The sequence below is a fragment of the Scomber japonicus genome, chromosome 4, assembly GCF_027409825.1.
Source record: "Scomber japonicus isolate fScoJap1 chromosome 4, fScoJap1.pri, whole genome shotgun sequence".
Classification (NCBI taxonomy): domain Eukaryota; kingdom Metazoa; phylum Chordata; class Actinopteri; order Scombriformes; family Scombridae; genus Scomber; species Scomber japonicus.
This window is the reverse complement of record NC_070581.1, coordinates 7,719,591-7,736,517: the sequence shown is the minus strand read 5'-3', so window position 1 is coordinate 7,736,517 and position 16,927 is coordinate 7,719,591. Positions and strand designations below refer to the sequence as shown.

Here is a 16,927-nt window from a genome sequence, read left to right as displayed (position 1 = left end):
GACAAGTGGATGGTCATTTTTTTGTTTCATTAATTGTATATAAGTATGGAAAACTGACAAAAAGCAGTAACAGAGTCAAAAATAAAGCATACACTTTTCCTCCACCTCCAAACAGCTGGTAAAAATTTAGAAATATTTTATTTCCTTCACTTCCAATAAGCTGATTAAATAAATTAGTTCACTCCTTTTCTTTTCTTCTATTTACAATGACTAGCTACCTAGCTGGGGCTGAGGATGTTAGCGTTAGCTTGCGGTTTAAAATGCTTTAGCTACTGTGACCAGTAGTTTATCAAGTGATGCTTGTGCAGTAAATGGGAGATTAAAATCATTGATAATTACATAATTTTATGATTTAGCTGCAGCAAGGTAGCTAGCAGAAAGTTTAGCTAACAGTGTTTTTGTTAGCTTGGTTGTTCAACTTAGTTTAACCTACACATATACAATGCTGTGTGTGAAAGGGGAGTACACATGAATAAATGTTGTGTGAATAAAAGAAAACTAACTAAAAGAATGAGCTACTGAAAGATGACTAGAAACGTAGGATACATTTTTTCATGAATTTTCATTACCTTTTAAACTCCATTTTAATTAACTTACCTACTGTATTCACTTACATGAGATTGACTTGTATAATTACCTTTTACTCCCTAACCTAAATCACCATTTATGATCCTCCTGTCCTATGTGTTTGATGTATAACATAGCCTACAGTATGTTGCATGTTACATTTTTCTCTCTGGGAAAATTTAACCTCCTACAGTATTTCATATGTACTGTGGCGTTTACAAAATATTTACACAGTGAGATTTTTGATAAGTAATCATCAGTAATGTGGATATAATGACCGGGCAGGTAAACACTGCCATATCACGATATTACAATATCAAGAGGTCTAAGACGATATCTAGTCTCATGATATTGATACAATATACAGTAAAAGTGTGGACACACCTTCCTATTCACATCAATGAGAATGTGCGTCCAAACTTTTGACTGGTACTGTATTATTGATACAGTACCCAGCCCTAACACAAAGTGTACAATATCCATGCAAACATGTGTGCTTATTTGCTTAATTGCTTGTCACTTTGCCAATGTATATCACAGCATTGCAGTATTTGTAAAAAATAATCATCCAATGACTAACAACAAGTTTAATTTTTCCTGGACATCACAATTGAAAATCATACTATGGTTTTACATTATACCTGCAGTATCCATACTAGATAGATAGATAGATAGATAGATAGATATTGATCCCAAGCTGGGAAATTACAGTGCAGCAGCAGTAGCAGCATTACACACAGTGACGATTACTATTACTATTACTAATACTATTGTAGATGTGGGTGGTTGACATATAGGCCGGAAAAAGTATTTTTTTTTAAAACTTCATTATTTTCCCTGAAAATTATTTTTTTGTGTTGTTATGACTCATAACTTTCCAAATATATATGTGTTCTTTTAGATTTTGTGTCGAAATATGCATTTTTTTCATCAATTTGCTGCATCAGTGCCTTAAATTGTCATATGGTGTGACGTGAAAACTATTTCATATTAAGTGAAAATGGGGTATTTATTTTTTTTATAACTCACTTCATCAAACATTTTAATTATGACTGCTTTGATATTTAACATTTCCTTGTGAAAATGTGCAATATTTCTGTTTATTATTCTAAGTAATCATGCAAAGGAGTACATCGCTCCTCAATCTCTCAAGATATTTTAGATTAATTCTCTTAAACCTTGTAACAACTGTAAGAAATTGCTTGAGACTCTTGCTGATACTAATTTCCTTGTGTTCTATTGATATTTTCATGAATTACCACTAACAAAGCTGTTTTTGGTCACAATTGTGAACGTCACACCAAATGACATGAGTGTCACGCCATATGATAAACTGCACCACACCACAATATGTCAATGCAAAAAGAATTTTATATGTATTTAACACAAACAAAACAATTGAGGAATCAGGTTACACATGAATTTCAAATATAGAATAATAACAACATTCACATAACCTTAATGGTTCAGTATAAACTCCACTTAACATTGTGAATTCAGTAATAGTATTGAAATGACATTGACAATCTGATGAATTGAAAGTGAGTATTATGTTTATGTTAATATTTTTAAAGCATGACAAAAAATTATCAACACACTTACAAAAAACATTAAAAATGTGAAGAAACTGAAAAGTGTGTCAGCATGAATGTTATCATGAATGAACATTGTAAAAATTAGTGTGTGAATGAGTTATAACAGTAGCACCTTTGTAGCTAACAGATTAATGTTCTAAACTGCATTAAGGAGATTCACAGACATTCATAGAATCAGTATTTTAACATAACAGTTAAGATTACAATGTACAATTCATACATTAATATTCCAATGAATCATGACATTTGATATTTGTTTTGTAGTTCACGTGTTTAGAACTAGAAACTGTGAAAAGCTAAAAGTCTTCAGACCATATGAATGGACACTGAAGGGCTTAATTTTTCCTTTTTGTTTCTTCTCTTCATACCTGTTAAAGGAAAATATAGAATGATTAAGATTTTTAAACATTTAATTTCAGGTTCACTATGGTAGTAATAGTAGTCATAATATTACTATGCTGGTTGTGGCCTAGACGTTCAACCTCTGCTATAGCTGTGTCTGTCCTATGTGAACTGGCATGATCTATTTACTTTCTTCTCCTTTCCCTGGGGACTTTCTCTCTCCTTACGGGGTCTGCATTCAGTCTTTCCCTGTACTTGCGTGTCCTCTCCTTGCTGGACATATCTGCCTCACTCTGACAAGAAATGCAGGACAAAGATCTTTTAATATGCACAGTATGGCAAACTGTACAATATGGTCGCATGAAATATACAATTGAAAAGTGGATTATTTATCATATAGATAATATTTTTTTCTGTCAAACCTTTTACATATATAAATATTCATGTAAAATAAAGTGAATGTCATATGGTGTGACAGATGTGTCATATGGTGTGACTTGGAAAACCAGTCACACCATATGACACAGTGTCACACCATATGACATTCTGATCAGTTAAGCTAATTTATTAGCAAACTAAAATCAGCTAGCTGATAGTTACCATGTAATTAGCCACATGGCAGCAATGATTTTTAAGAATTAATAAGTAAAATCTGTGAGATATATTTTTTTTAATGCAAATAATGTCACACCATAAGACACAAAACATCAACCACTACTGGTGATGTCAGATTCATAGCTTTTTAACTAAAAATAAAAAAAGCACCACTCACCTCATGAATTTGCAAGTCACTCCAGAGATGTTACTGTAACTTCCTGGTTGGGTGTGGTCCTCTTCATCATTAAGATGTCCAAATTATTGCCCGTTGAAAATATGCATTATAGTGTCACACTATATGACGACCATTTTGCGGACAAAATGTATTTGGTCAGAACTTGTTTTGACATTATGCATAGACATCAACACTTTATGTGGCTATTGATAACACATTATTATTTTATATGCACTGTAGAACTATCAAATATTCATAATTTATTTGGAAATATGCTCTTATTTCTGAGGGCACAGATATGCCGGACAGTCACACCATATGACATTTTTGATGTTTGGATCAAAACTCTAAGTATAAATCTTAATACACCCACAACACCTTTGGTATTATTGTACTAAATCTTGTCAGAGGAACAACATTTAAATATATATTCTTAAAAAATATAATTTTTTATCAGTATGTGACACACGGACTGTCACAATTGTGTTATTCGTCAACCACCCATATATAGTGTGGTCTTGAAGCTCTGATGGATGATACCTTGCCTTAGTTGACAGTAGCTGTGTTTCTGTATATTAAAGAAGATTCAGAGCTGACATCATAAGTGCAGCACTTTGCACAATGGAGCTCTGCTGAGTCAACGTAATCTTCTTGTAAATGACTGTAAAACTCTCTCTGTAGCTGTTTAAAGCAGCACAGCCAGCACTCACGCATCTGTTTACATCACAGGGGAGCCTTAATGAACCATCAATCACATTACGATTCAAACCACATACACTGACATCACTGCTCATGCCTAAAACTTCCAATAAAAATGTGAATACACACAATATCGACGACAAACTCCCGAAAATCTCCGAATATGTCCGATTTCATCTGAAGGTCCATTAGTTGCGTATCAGAAACATGCAATGTAGAAGTGTCAAATCCTAATGTTGACATGCCTTCCTTCTATGGAGGCTGCCATGTGTACAGCCCATAATAGTACTGATCTGGTAACCGTGGTGACACAACTCGGCGCTTTCTGATTGGATAAAAACTGGAGCGAATTTGTGCCCCGCCCCCCTCTGAGGAGAAAGTGAGCAGCTGCTTAAATTTGGGGAACTGTGTCAGGTTTCATTTACTCGTGATTCCTTGTTTTACACTGTAAAACCAACTATTATTTTATTACAATTTAGTATCAGATAGATGCATTTTATCACTTTCATCTTGAATAATGGGAATTCACAGAACATGGGGTCAAAATCCTTTCAGGTCAAAGACCCCAAAACTTAACATACTGAGATCAACATGACTGTACTGCAGTCACACAAGTGCATATCAAAAGAAACAAGGTCATAGCAGAAAAAACATATACAAAACAGCTTTTTATCATTTTTAATGGGACCACCTGCGAGTCCCTGGAGCAAAGTTTTTGTTAACAAATGTAAGGCTCCTATTTAGGAGCAAACATGAGTGAAATCTGTGACTTTAAGCTCCCTAAAGTATTGTGTATGGTGTATGAAGTAGCTTTACACAATCGTGTTTGCTACTCTGTAACTCTAGCAGGAAATAGATAAAGATGACACACACTCAGTCAACATGCACTTAAAAAGCACATAATCTGCTGTCCTCCTCTGACTGCACACAAACAGAATCAAGCCTATAATAAACACAGTGGAGATAAGTTACTGTAGCTGAGGCTGAGATTTGATTTATTGCCCTTACCTTTGTCTCCAGAGCTTGTGAGGTTGAGTATATGCACAGCTGAGTCGGAAGCTCCCAAGAATAACAGTGTACGTATGTATGTATGCACTCGAGTGTAAATGTCTTTCTATATTAAGACTATGTGTATGTTTCACTTTGTGTTTGCGCATGCATTTTTATATCTATGCGTTTAGATCACTGTGAGTGTGAGTGTGTCTGCAATGTAAGAGCTAGTGCGCATGCATCACAGGGCACCGTCTTGAATTTCATGGCATTGGCAGATAAGGATATCCTCCTCCTGTCCTTTTCCATCTCTGTAAGGTTGGTGACAGCAGCAGGCAGCTACAACACTTTTACATTTTCATTGACAGGAGGCTTGTTGGCATTTATAGAATTCCTGCCAAATTCAAAGTTATTGATTAGACACTCAGGGTTTCTTAAGCTTAGACACAAACTTCAGCCAGTTTGTTAGGCCTGCTACATTCATTGCAGATGAGCTTCATGCAGCCTAAATTTGAGTTTTTCCAAATCAGGCCACAGAAATGACTCATTGCTTTGTCTTGATTTATAATACAAAATATAACAAAAAATATAACTGAAATTTTAAGCAGTTTTTAATTTTAAGTTTAAGCAGTTACTATTTTCTATCAAACTGACATTTACTAGTTTCACAAGTCAATTCAAATACCAAAAGTAGAATTGACTCAAGAATGTAATAAAAGTTTATTTGGGATTTCTACACTGTTACCCATTTCTGATTTGTTGTCGTCAGCTAACCAGCCTGTGAAACATAGAACGGCATGATGGTATTTTTACAGGAGCTCTCTTGTTTGTAATATGGCACCACACTGTGGGCATGCTGTGACATTTAACAGACATGTCGTGGTGACTTTGTTAATACATTAGTGGTCTGCAGCAAAATACAATCATCACTTGTGTATTTCATTCATGTGGTGATAATTTCTCTTTTTACAGCTCTGACCGCTGGTTGTAACTCATTGCTGTCACAGTAATCTACTGTAGTGTCGTTAGTGTGTCAGCTATTGCAGTGAAATGCTATAGTTGTATTCAGCCTCTTGTTATGTGCTTATAATGAGTAATAATACAACATCCAGTGTGTCCTGTCCATTACTGTTTCATATGAAAACATATCAGGGTGTATTATAATGGGTATGCAATCTGCTTGTCAGTACACTACATCCAAGTTAATACCTTTTTACCTTTTTTAAGCATTCCTACCCATTGTGTATCATGATGATAATAATAATAATAATGTAAAATTATATATATGTATGTGTGTGTGTGTGTGTGTGTGTGTGTGTGTGCTTTATTATTTATCATTTAGCGTGTTAACATGCACTCTACTATCCTAAATATGATCAGTATTGTGTCTTATTCACCCCAAGTTATGAAGTTCTGATTAAACCTGCATTATTTCATTATTCTGGCCACTTGGGGGCAGTGCAGTAAGCCATAATGATAACTTTGACATACAGTATTATCACCTTATAAAGTTGATATGGTGACTATGGTAAGCAGTGACATCCAGCAGACCTGGAGTAACATCATCATTCATTTGGAGTCATGTTTCTGGCCCTCTGGTGAATGTAAGTCCTATATTCACTCTCCTTTTTGAAGTATTTTGGTCTCTGTCAACACCTGAAGGAACTATCTGGCTCTTCAGCTGTCAAATTGTCCACTAAGATCCATAACTTCTTCCGATGTTTGGTAGTGATACAGTAGCTTATCAAAGCTTCTTGCTGAAAACAGTTAATGTGTCTGGATGCTATGGTGAATGTGAATCAAAGCAGTAAAGATGCAGTCTGTAAAACCAAAACAATGAGCTAAAAGATGATAAAACACTTAGAACTAAGAAGAGCTGCAGAAAAAAAATGTCACTCTTGTTATCTAGTGCTGGTGATCAGGTGGAGAAGTTAAATCCAGCAAACACTACTAAACCAAACTCAGTACAAAAATAAGATGTTTAGATGTCACCATACTCATTGCTGCATACTTAACACTGAGGGTGAAACTTGCCAAGCCATAATATGCCCTTGGATGTAAAGTGAATTTACCGCGGTTAGTGGACCATATGGAAAGTTCAGCTCTCCAAAATGCATTGAATCAATTAACAAAATATCTTGGAATTACTGGCATGGTGCAAAATATAGCATTGGCTGTAGATAAATCAACTTCCAGTAGAGATAGTTTTGTGGGGGAAAACCATATGGTAATGATTTGGACCACATTGTTGCAGTTTCCTCAAAACTACACATTCCATTGTTTCTGTTGATGTTGCACTGACACTCCTATATAACAACTGGTTTCATGTCTTTTCTAGTTAATCTACAGTAGCATCCTTAAGCAAGGATGTGAATCTTCTAACAGTTATCTCACTTCCAACATTTGACAGTACCTTGTGTTACTTCAATTTCATTAAACTCAAATGACATTTCACACTTTCGCCACTAGGTGGTAGCATGGACTAAAGAGAAGAAACCCTCTCAAAAGGTTCAGCTCATGTCTTTTTTTTACTTATAGGACTTTTTAAAATAGGCAAATTCCTGGCAAAATTCTCACCCACTTGCAACATAATACTGAAGCTAAAGAAAAAAGACCCCAGTGGAGAGACTTGTTTTTCTAAGCACACATGAACAGTTTAGACTTGCTCCAAACTGCTGCAATCAAAACAAGGAGGCTTGTAAAAATGTTCAAGATATTTGAGTCGATAACTATGAAGAGCAATTTTCCAAGATCTTAAAGTAAAGAAAAAAAGAAACTTTCAGGTGCACTTGAGTCTTGGTGGTATCAGCAACATGGTGGTCTGTTAGGATGATTTTTCTGTAACAAGCTTTAAGTCCTGGTCTTATTTAAGTTTATAGTAACACGATCCCTGTTATAGTTAAGGATTCCTTTATCCTTCTATTCAGAGGTGGAAAGCCCCTGGAGGTTATGGAAATCTGCTTTACAGGCCCTCACTGTTTATTTTCAACTCACATTAACTATAATCAAAACCAGGAAAGGCTGAGATTGCCTTCCCATATGTTTCCCTATACATTTCTCTATTTTGTATGTTCTTTTTTATGTGTACTGTATGTGTTATGTGGTGTTCTTTGGCGTCGGATCCCCATAGCTGTATGAGCCCTGGCATTTTCAGCACCTCATTAACGCCTTCATGCAGACATGGTGCACACGCATGCACAGACATATACATATTTAACACACACACACACACACACACACACGCACACAACAGAAGGCATTATTTGCACTGTAGAGCTGCTCTGCACTGTGATGAAGTGCTGTGGGTAAAAAATAGAGACTTGCCAGAACTTCACGTGTGAGTTTAACCATTTAAAAAGACATATTCCTTTCAAACATACTTTATCAACACCAGCTTCCGTCATGCTGTGTTTTATAGTGATTCTGTAATATCACCTCTATTCGAATTGTTAGGATGACCATGATCACAGGTTTATTGTATATAGAAGATAAACTTTCAATCCTAGATCTAACAAGTTCTGCTTTTTCCTCATTCATTAATACACTTTTAGTAGATATAAAGTTATTATATTAAATTAAAAAGAAAAAACACAAAGATAACCATACTTATGATGTGTCAAATGTTGTATACATTTAATCAATGCCACATTATACAAAAGGCTACATTAGGGTGCAAATATAACCATTTTTGCCAAACATTTACCTACAGTATATGCCCCTGGTAGATTGCTGGCTCCAGTGGCACTTGCCACCACATATTATACTGTGTGATACTATAGGCCTGATGTCAACACTATGGTGTGCCATGGGAGTGAGAGTAATCTCTGTTTAGTATACTGCATCAAGCAATTGGGAGAAGCAAATGTTGATCTACAGGTGACATATGGAAGAATCTGATGTTTATTTTCAGTAATTCAACCAGAAATTTTTACTAACTGGATGATTTCCCAAAACCTTGACTTCACTAATCTGCAATATATGCTTCTACATACACCACCAGTTGATGGAATCAGTGATGTGGTGTAACGAAATACAGTAAAAATTCATTATTGGCAAGTCATTAAGGGCGGTGGGTATCTCGGTCCACGCAGCGTTTCGTAAGCTGCTGCCGACAGAGTAGCTTTGGTACTTGTGTGATGATAAGCACAGTGGTTGATAGATAGCCATGTGTTTCCAGAGTCTCTGGCCCGCGTGGTGGAAACTTGTAATGTTGCTATAAATACATGTCCCTGTCCCCTGTTGCCAGCCATGCTATCGTGGCAGCCCTATAGTCAGGCAGGGGTATGTCTGTGTTTCTGTCTTTTCATCTGACTGCTTACTTGTCTGTCTTCTTTTACATCTGTTTGCATTGTAAAAACACCTGTCTTGTCCTGCTATTTACAAGTCTGGCTATCCATTTGTCTGGCTGCTGTCCACCAGGCTGAAATTGTTTTGTTGTTTTTTACGCGAATGCCCGATATCTTTCAAATAGTTTTATAGAGTGCCACCCAAGATGAACTTATTTGCAGTTGTTTTGTAGGGACCCACACTATATCTGAAGTAGGCAGATACAGTGTAGGTCTATGACCAAAGAGATATGTCTTGGATACCTCTCGTTTACCTTGGAGCACCTGTTGCTGGTCACACCAGCAGCTGTTGGCCTTGTGATACTCTCACTTCACCCACTTTATCTCCCTGTCCCTCTCTATCACACACACACACACACACACACACACACACACACACACACACACACACAGGTGTCTTAGGTCACTTTTGGGGACATTACACAGACTTACATTAATTTCCTGAAGACTTACCCTAACCTTAACCTAACTTTAACCACTCACACAAAAAACAGCTTTTTCCCAATTGAGGATACGCTTGTCTCCAATTGGACAAGCCATCTCCAATCAACTGGTCTTAGGTCTAATGTGTATCCCTAAAAGTAGACTAAGTCACCCCCCTAAACCACAACACCCCCCCCCCCACACACACACACTCTTGCAACACCTCCTTGTGTTATTACAGCTAATATTTGGGCTGTCTCCTTGTATTATCCTCACTGTGCATATTTGTGTATGTGCATTGTGAAGATGAGTTCCACAGTTATGACAATTATCAACTAGCTGTCTAAAAATAGACAGTATATTAATGAATAAAAAGCAAAAGCAGCAAACATGAAAAGGGCCCAGCCACTTGGAAAATAATGACTGGGTTTCTATCCATAAAAACAACATTTATACTTATATGCATTGAGTCCCATTTGACAGTGACTTAGACTTACCTTGTTTTTATTTAGCAAAAATTATATCAAATGTCTAAATGTGTAATGTGTAGGGGTGTGATACACTCAGCTCACAAGACGAAACGATACGATACACAATACTGGGTTCACAAGAATGAGACAAGATTTTAACACTATTTTTAAGAGAACTTAAATGATGAAATATGTGACTGGAAAAATAGTCTTTTATTTGATTGAAAGTCACAAAGTGCAAAACAATGCAGGTGCATTTTGGAATGTTTATGCTAAAATGAATGTCACTTCAGTTCTACTTTCTAAGTATGAATTATCATACAATATGCAAGCACTGTAAAACGTTTTGCCTACCACCACCAGATAGATAGATAGATAGAAAAACAACCATAAATAAATTAAGTATGAAGAATAGAAACAATTCTAGTATATAAATATAAATTAAATAATACCCTGGGAGCCCTTGGGTGTTTCCAGGGTATTTAAGCCTGGCTGCTGTTCATCTCTCTCTCTCTGCCTGCTACTCTGCTATAGTTCTCTCTTTCCCTTTCCCCTTCAAGCACTTTTTATTTGTTTTTATATGCTGTTTTAAGTTATTCCCATGGCTTTGCATTGCACCTTAAAACACTCATGCACACCATACACCCTCGATACTACTGATATCCCAACCCTGTGTTTTACATGTAGTTCTTGATTATGCTTTAATAAAATATCTAAACAACCAATTCATTACACCACTTTTTCGGAAGAAAAAGATAACCTGTTGACACAGTCACCTGTCGCAGGCACCTATTAGAATCAGTCAATAGTGTTATCCAATCTATAATGATGAAAAAAAATCTAAACATAATAAAGTGACACCCTTTCCGTCCTTGGACAAAAACTACAACAGCTTTTAGCCTAACTACTACTGCCCCCTGGTACAAAATCTATTCTGGGATGCTTGGCTATCCCATGTCTGATGTATCCTCAATAAAACAGGCAGAGCGACTACAGTACCAGTCATCTGTACTTAGCCAGTTGTGGACTTTGATACTTGGGCCGTCACTCATGATGTTTCACAAGTTCACAAGATTGAGACACCGTAATTTTGCTTACTCATTTCAAACCCTGCCCATTTAGAACTTGTAGTCTAGCCCATTTAGCGGTAACCCAACTACTTGGAGCTGGTTCCAGTCAGCAGAGATGACCCTCTCAAATGTTTGCTTTCTGTAAATGTGTTCAGTTCCAATTGCGTTGACTTTCATCACATACCGGTAGAAGGCACTCTCCAATCACATCATCGCATACACTTCCAAATTGCACAGAGCTATTCATCAAATTTGAATATATAAATACACAGTGTTGGAAACTCAGAAGGAACTGTTTCCCCCAGGATAGCTGAGCAAGGGAGCACCAGGAAATATGATTTGACACTATAATCACTTTCTGTGCATAATTAAAATCACTGCTCACTTCTGTGAAGAAGAGAGGGAAACAGCTGTAGTTTGTACTCTCACACCCTGCCACCTGTAAGTTCTGGTTTCATGCATGAAATGATTTGGCGTCATGCAGAAAATTATGCATGCAAATAGGGTAGAATATATGAAAGTTTGTGTGTGTTGGGACCACCCACAGACTAAAGAAAATACAGGAGTGATCACTTTAGTAATGTTTCAAACTAATAGTCTCAACATGTTTCATTTCACAGTTAAGTGGAACAAATGGGCAAAGTGTGACACAGAGTTTGGACTTTTACCAACAGTAAAATAAAAATGTGTTGACAGATCTGATGGAGCTCAGTGCTCATCCTGAGAACGGCTGCTTTATTCCGAAAGATTTCACAGTTTTTAAAGTATCACATCCAATCCTGTAACTGCGACAGCACTTTTCAACTGAAGAACAGTGACACTGAGAAAAAATGAGACAGACACAAAACAGGGATATTCAATTAAAATTTACTGAGGTCCAATTTGTGAAAATTTCCTCAAGTTAAGGTCTGGAACATCATAATTTTCAGTACCTTGAAGTAGCATTGTAATTCCATCAGCATCTGTGTCTGGTGGGTATCATAGACTGTCAAATAAATGCAGTAGAATTCTATAACAACATTTATTAGTATTTACACTGAACGTGGGATTCAAAGAAATAATACAATACATAAGAATAAAAAAAGAAGACGAATAAACTTTCTTGTCTTATATCAAATAAAGATGACATTTTAAAATAAAGTGCATTCTTCATGCACCCCATGTGAAATAGCAAATCAATATGTCTGAATACATGGATTTGATTTGCTGATTAGCGTCACGTGAGAAGATTGGCTATGCACAGAGGTCTGTGAGCTTCCAAGTTCCTTACCATAATAGCTGGAGAAGCTGCGCCTCTCTTCTCTGTCTTCTCTTTGGTCAGCTGGAAGGGTCGCTCTGTTGTCTTACTAGGAGCAAACAAGTTCAGCATGACTTGTGCTGGATTGAAAGGAACAATGCCAGATCCAGCCCAGGCATTTGATGCTGTTGCTGATTTTGCCCAGGCCTTGGAGAACAGTGGCATAAACGATGCCCTATCCAATCTTCTGCCTCCGTTTAACCTGCTGATGATCCTCCCCTCTAGCCTCCAGTGGTGTTTCAGCCATGTCTGCTGGCTGCAGGTAATGAGTGGTGTGGAATGGCAGCCTAAAAACAAAGACATTGTTGTCCTTCGTCAAAGTAAGAACATGTGAGCTGTACCTGTCCAACTAGCAGCACATAGGGTCATGAATCACATTCTCGTACAAGCTGTTCTATTTCAATTCAATCACATATTGAAATCTTGACTCTAAACATGCAGGAAAAAAAGAACTTGAACTATTTATCTATCAATGCACTAGGAGCCCATGTGCCAGACAGGACTATGCATGCTATGACGGACCATGATGAGCTTCATCAAGTAGTTCTGATGCTCTATGACCCATTGAATAGATAGAGGGCCAACTATTTAACTGAGAGAGCTGGGAAGATCCAACTTGGCCAACAGCTGAATGAAGCAACAAAACAGTTGGCCTCCCAAAAAGATCTCCATGACACGCGCATCGAGAGAGAAAAGGAAACAAGAGCTGAGAAGCTGTATGAGCACATAGACACAGAACCCCTCATGGCCAAAATGATTGTTGTAAGAGAACAGGAACTCGAAAAACTTTGCAAAAGGCCTTGACGGACCACAATACACACTAGACAGGAAGCATAAAAATGATTTGAAATAAAGAGCAATATTTCTGTCATACAATTTTTTTGTGGCTTCTTAAGCATAGATATGACTATCGGTTCAGTGTACTTATTCTTTTGTAGATAGATAGATAGATAGAATCACAAATGTCACACAAGTCATGTGTATCTTTCATGTTTCCCTTTACTGCATCTATTTCGCATTTGTCATTGCATCCCTTTGATCAGTACCTAATTACATATTTGAGTGATGTTTATCTGTAGTACCTTGACAAGCAGTATTTAATTGTGTGTGTCTGTTTTGCTTATACTTTTTCCACTTTTATAAGCATATAAGTATACATGAGGTATGGCTTTTGGGCTTATTCAGCATTGACTGAATATTAACATTATTAACTACTAAATTAGTAGTTAATATTAGTTAACTTATATTTAGTTGAGACAGAATAAGGCTAAGCAGGGTGTGGTCAGTTGCTACTTCTGTGCCAGCCACATACACACCTCACACAGGACAGGTGTTTTTGATTATATTGATTATATCCGCTAGTTAAACTCCCGCTGTCAACGCTCCAAGTGAAGAAAATCCCTCCAGACAAAAGCAAGTTCCTCAAACAAGCCAAAGACACAATAAACCTCCAAACTAGGAGGGAAACTCAACAAATAAAGAAAATAACACCAAATCACCATCTGGAAGCACGTAAAACAACAGGCAGGAGTCCTGATTTGAACTAATATCACAGAAAGGCAAGCAGGAGTCGATAAAAGGAGCTCCATGTGTCACCCACTCTGTACGCTGGAGTTCCCCGTCAGAGAGGCTCCCTGACCCGGCTGCACCATGCAGGCTGGCCCACATATTCTACAGATATAGACATTGAAACTTTAAAAAGGTGTTAACAATGGCGCCCAAATGAAAAACAAGAGGTTCCACAATGCACACACACTACTGACATATCCTGTGTATCTTTAGTCTGAAACAGGTTGCTCACTAAAAATATTGATAAACATGTAGGCAGCTATCATCATCATCTGTACAGTCTGTTGACATCCATTTATTTATAGAAACATGCCAGGCACTAATGGTAGCAAACACCTAGAAATAAAATGCAGACATTAGATTAAATTCATATTTCATATATGACATTAGAGTTACAGTACTTGCGGTTGAAGTTAAAGGTAAACACTGTGACAATTCTGCTCAGTCTGTTAGCTAACATTAGCCTGTGTTAGCCGTTTCTAGCTAGGCTAAAACACATTACAGCTCGTCAAGTTGCACTGTTAGTTTTAAACCTTGTGGAAATGTTTCTGTATCTGCTTCTTGTAAAGTACAGTGACTTCCGCAGCTCAATTGTATCCTGCCTTGTTGTTTTGGTCGCTTGCCTGTGTCAGGGGAACTTCTTTTCTTTAGCGTGAGATTCTGAATCTTGGCACTGGGCAAAGAAACCCTGGAGATACAGACAAATTGCCACACACATTTACAAATCTCAGGCATGGCTAAAGCAGAGCGAGAATAAAATCCATTCTCTCCAATTTACCTCTTTTTTTGTTTGTTTTCAATAGCAAAGGCAGATTGTGGAGCATCTTAATAGCTCCCAGAAGTTAGCAGAAAATTCTAGCAGCACTGTAGAGTTAATGAAAGCAGAATAGACTAGAATATAATAGTTTATGATTCACTTTTAAAAAAAGACATTAAAGAATTAGACTGCATATTATCAGCACATCTGAATCAATGTGTAGGCTACATGAAAGCATATTAGAGGATTATCCCTGCTAAAGATTTAGGTAACGTTAACAGATCACAGATAAGGATAGGATAGTGAATACTGTTAGCAACACGTAACGTTAGCAACAAAATTTCCTTTTTCTTAATGCAATTTCATCCACTGTTGTGGAATTACAGAAAATGCTTCCAAATGTGATCTTTTGCTAGGTGGGGTGAGTTAAATATTATTTAAAAATAACATTGAGGTGTGTGATTGTAAAGTGGTGGGTGGAGGTGGTGAAACGAGGATTATAAACAGTAAAAAAAATCATTACTCATGTATAGAGTTTTTTCAGGCTATGTGAATCTGTTGACATTATCTGTCAGCATTATGTTGCAGTTGATATTGGATTAATGGCTGATTTTGGATTGAATAGGGAAGTTGGAGTACCTCTAAGACAAAAAACACAAGGTAAATTCAGGTAAGGTTAGGTATTATACTGATGTATTATATTAGATTATTATTATTATAAGATTATAAGTAATCTTCTTGATGCCACTTGTCAGACTGTACATACTGTCAGTAAAACCTGTTAATGATGACAACATACATTAAACTATTGAACAAAGACCACACCTTATCTCCCTGGGCAATTTCCCGTCCAAGCCTATAGGTGTGTCTAACCCTTCCCCCCCATTTCTTTTTCTCCCACCATCTCTCTTTTTCTCTGTTTCAGCACAAGAACCACAGGGGGATCCTAAAGACACCCTGCGATGAGACAGCACCCTCACCCTGCACCTGCAGTCTCAACTCCCTGGGTTTTGCAAGCCCTTCCCTGGTTTATTATTTTTAATAAACCAAACATTAAGCTCCCAAATGGTGTGTGTTTGTGAAAAAGTGCAAATACAGTGCCTGAATATGTTTGTCTGTTGACTTGAGCCAACCACCTTTTTCTTTCTGAATATATAAAATACATGATTAAATGTATAAATGTGCTTTAATGTATCCTTTCTGAACATTTGTGCTAATGTGTTTTAATAACAGATTCCTGCATATGCAAGCCAAAGAAAACTTTCTGCCTGAAGTCTTTTGCACCCAAAAAGTAAATAATATTACACAATGTGTATCAGTGTACATATTAGTAAGTACAGAGGTGCATAAGAATTGCTAAAGGAAAATTCATTCAATTCTACTTATTTGCAATGGATTCCCCAAGACAACACATGACATTAGTCCGTGGACCTATTGTGCTGAAAGGCGACAATCATTGATAGTCACCTGATGGTCTCCTTCTGTCCCATCTGAATGTTATAAAGATTGCATAGATCAGTAAGATTACAAAGGCCATACAAGTTAAAGAACTAATTCAGAACAATAAACAAGAACACACTCTTCAACAAAGGTAACGTCAAAAATATGTCAGCAAAGCAGGTAACACTAATCCTCTTTAAAAAACATACTGACTGTGTGTGTGTGTGTGTGTGTGTTATACTGAAGTCGATGTGAATCAAGCATTTTGAACATCCATTGACGTGACAATGGATGACAGCTGGTTCCATGGGCAGAAACGCCCGGACACAGGCTGATAGAACGCATTCATGTCAATATGGACACTTCATCTTATGTCACACAAACGTCTAAAGCCATCCAATCTCTAATATTATAGAAGTTGAATGGGTACAATGCATACACATTCACAAGTCTCAATACACTTCCAAATATGAATACACATTCACAGAATTCAGCACAAATGTACCAATTTTTACACACTGACAAATCTGATTATTCACACATGGACTGAGACACAGTTTTACAACTCTCCATGCACATTTGCATATAAT

At 36.9% G+C, this 16,927-nt stretch overlaps 1 protein-coding gene across 2 annotated transcripts in view; it reads right to left on the bottom strand.

Moving 5' to 3' along the window:
* LOC128357205 (solute carrier family 41 member 1-like) overlaps positions 1–16,927 on the bottom strand; it is a 78,698-nt gene that overhangs the window by 27,728 nt on the left and 34,043 nt on the right. The window contains exon 1 of one of the 2 annotated variants that reach the window (XM_053317471.1): positions 4,105–4,233. The exons of the other annotated variant lie outside the window; for it this stretch is intronic. The gene's annotated coding sequence lies outside the window, so the exon portion shown is untranslated. Of the gene's footprint in view, positions 1–4,104; positions 4,234–16,927 lie in introns of those variants that run through there. 2 annotated transcript variants of the gene reach the window in all.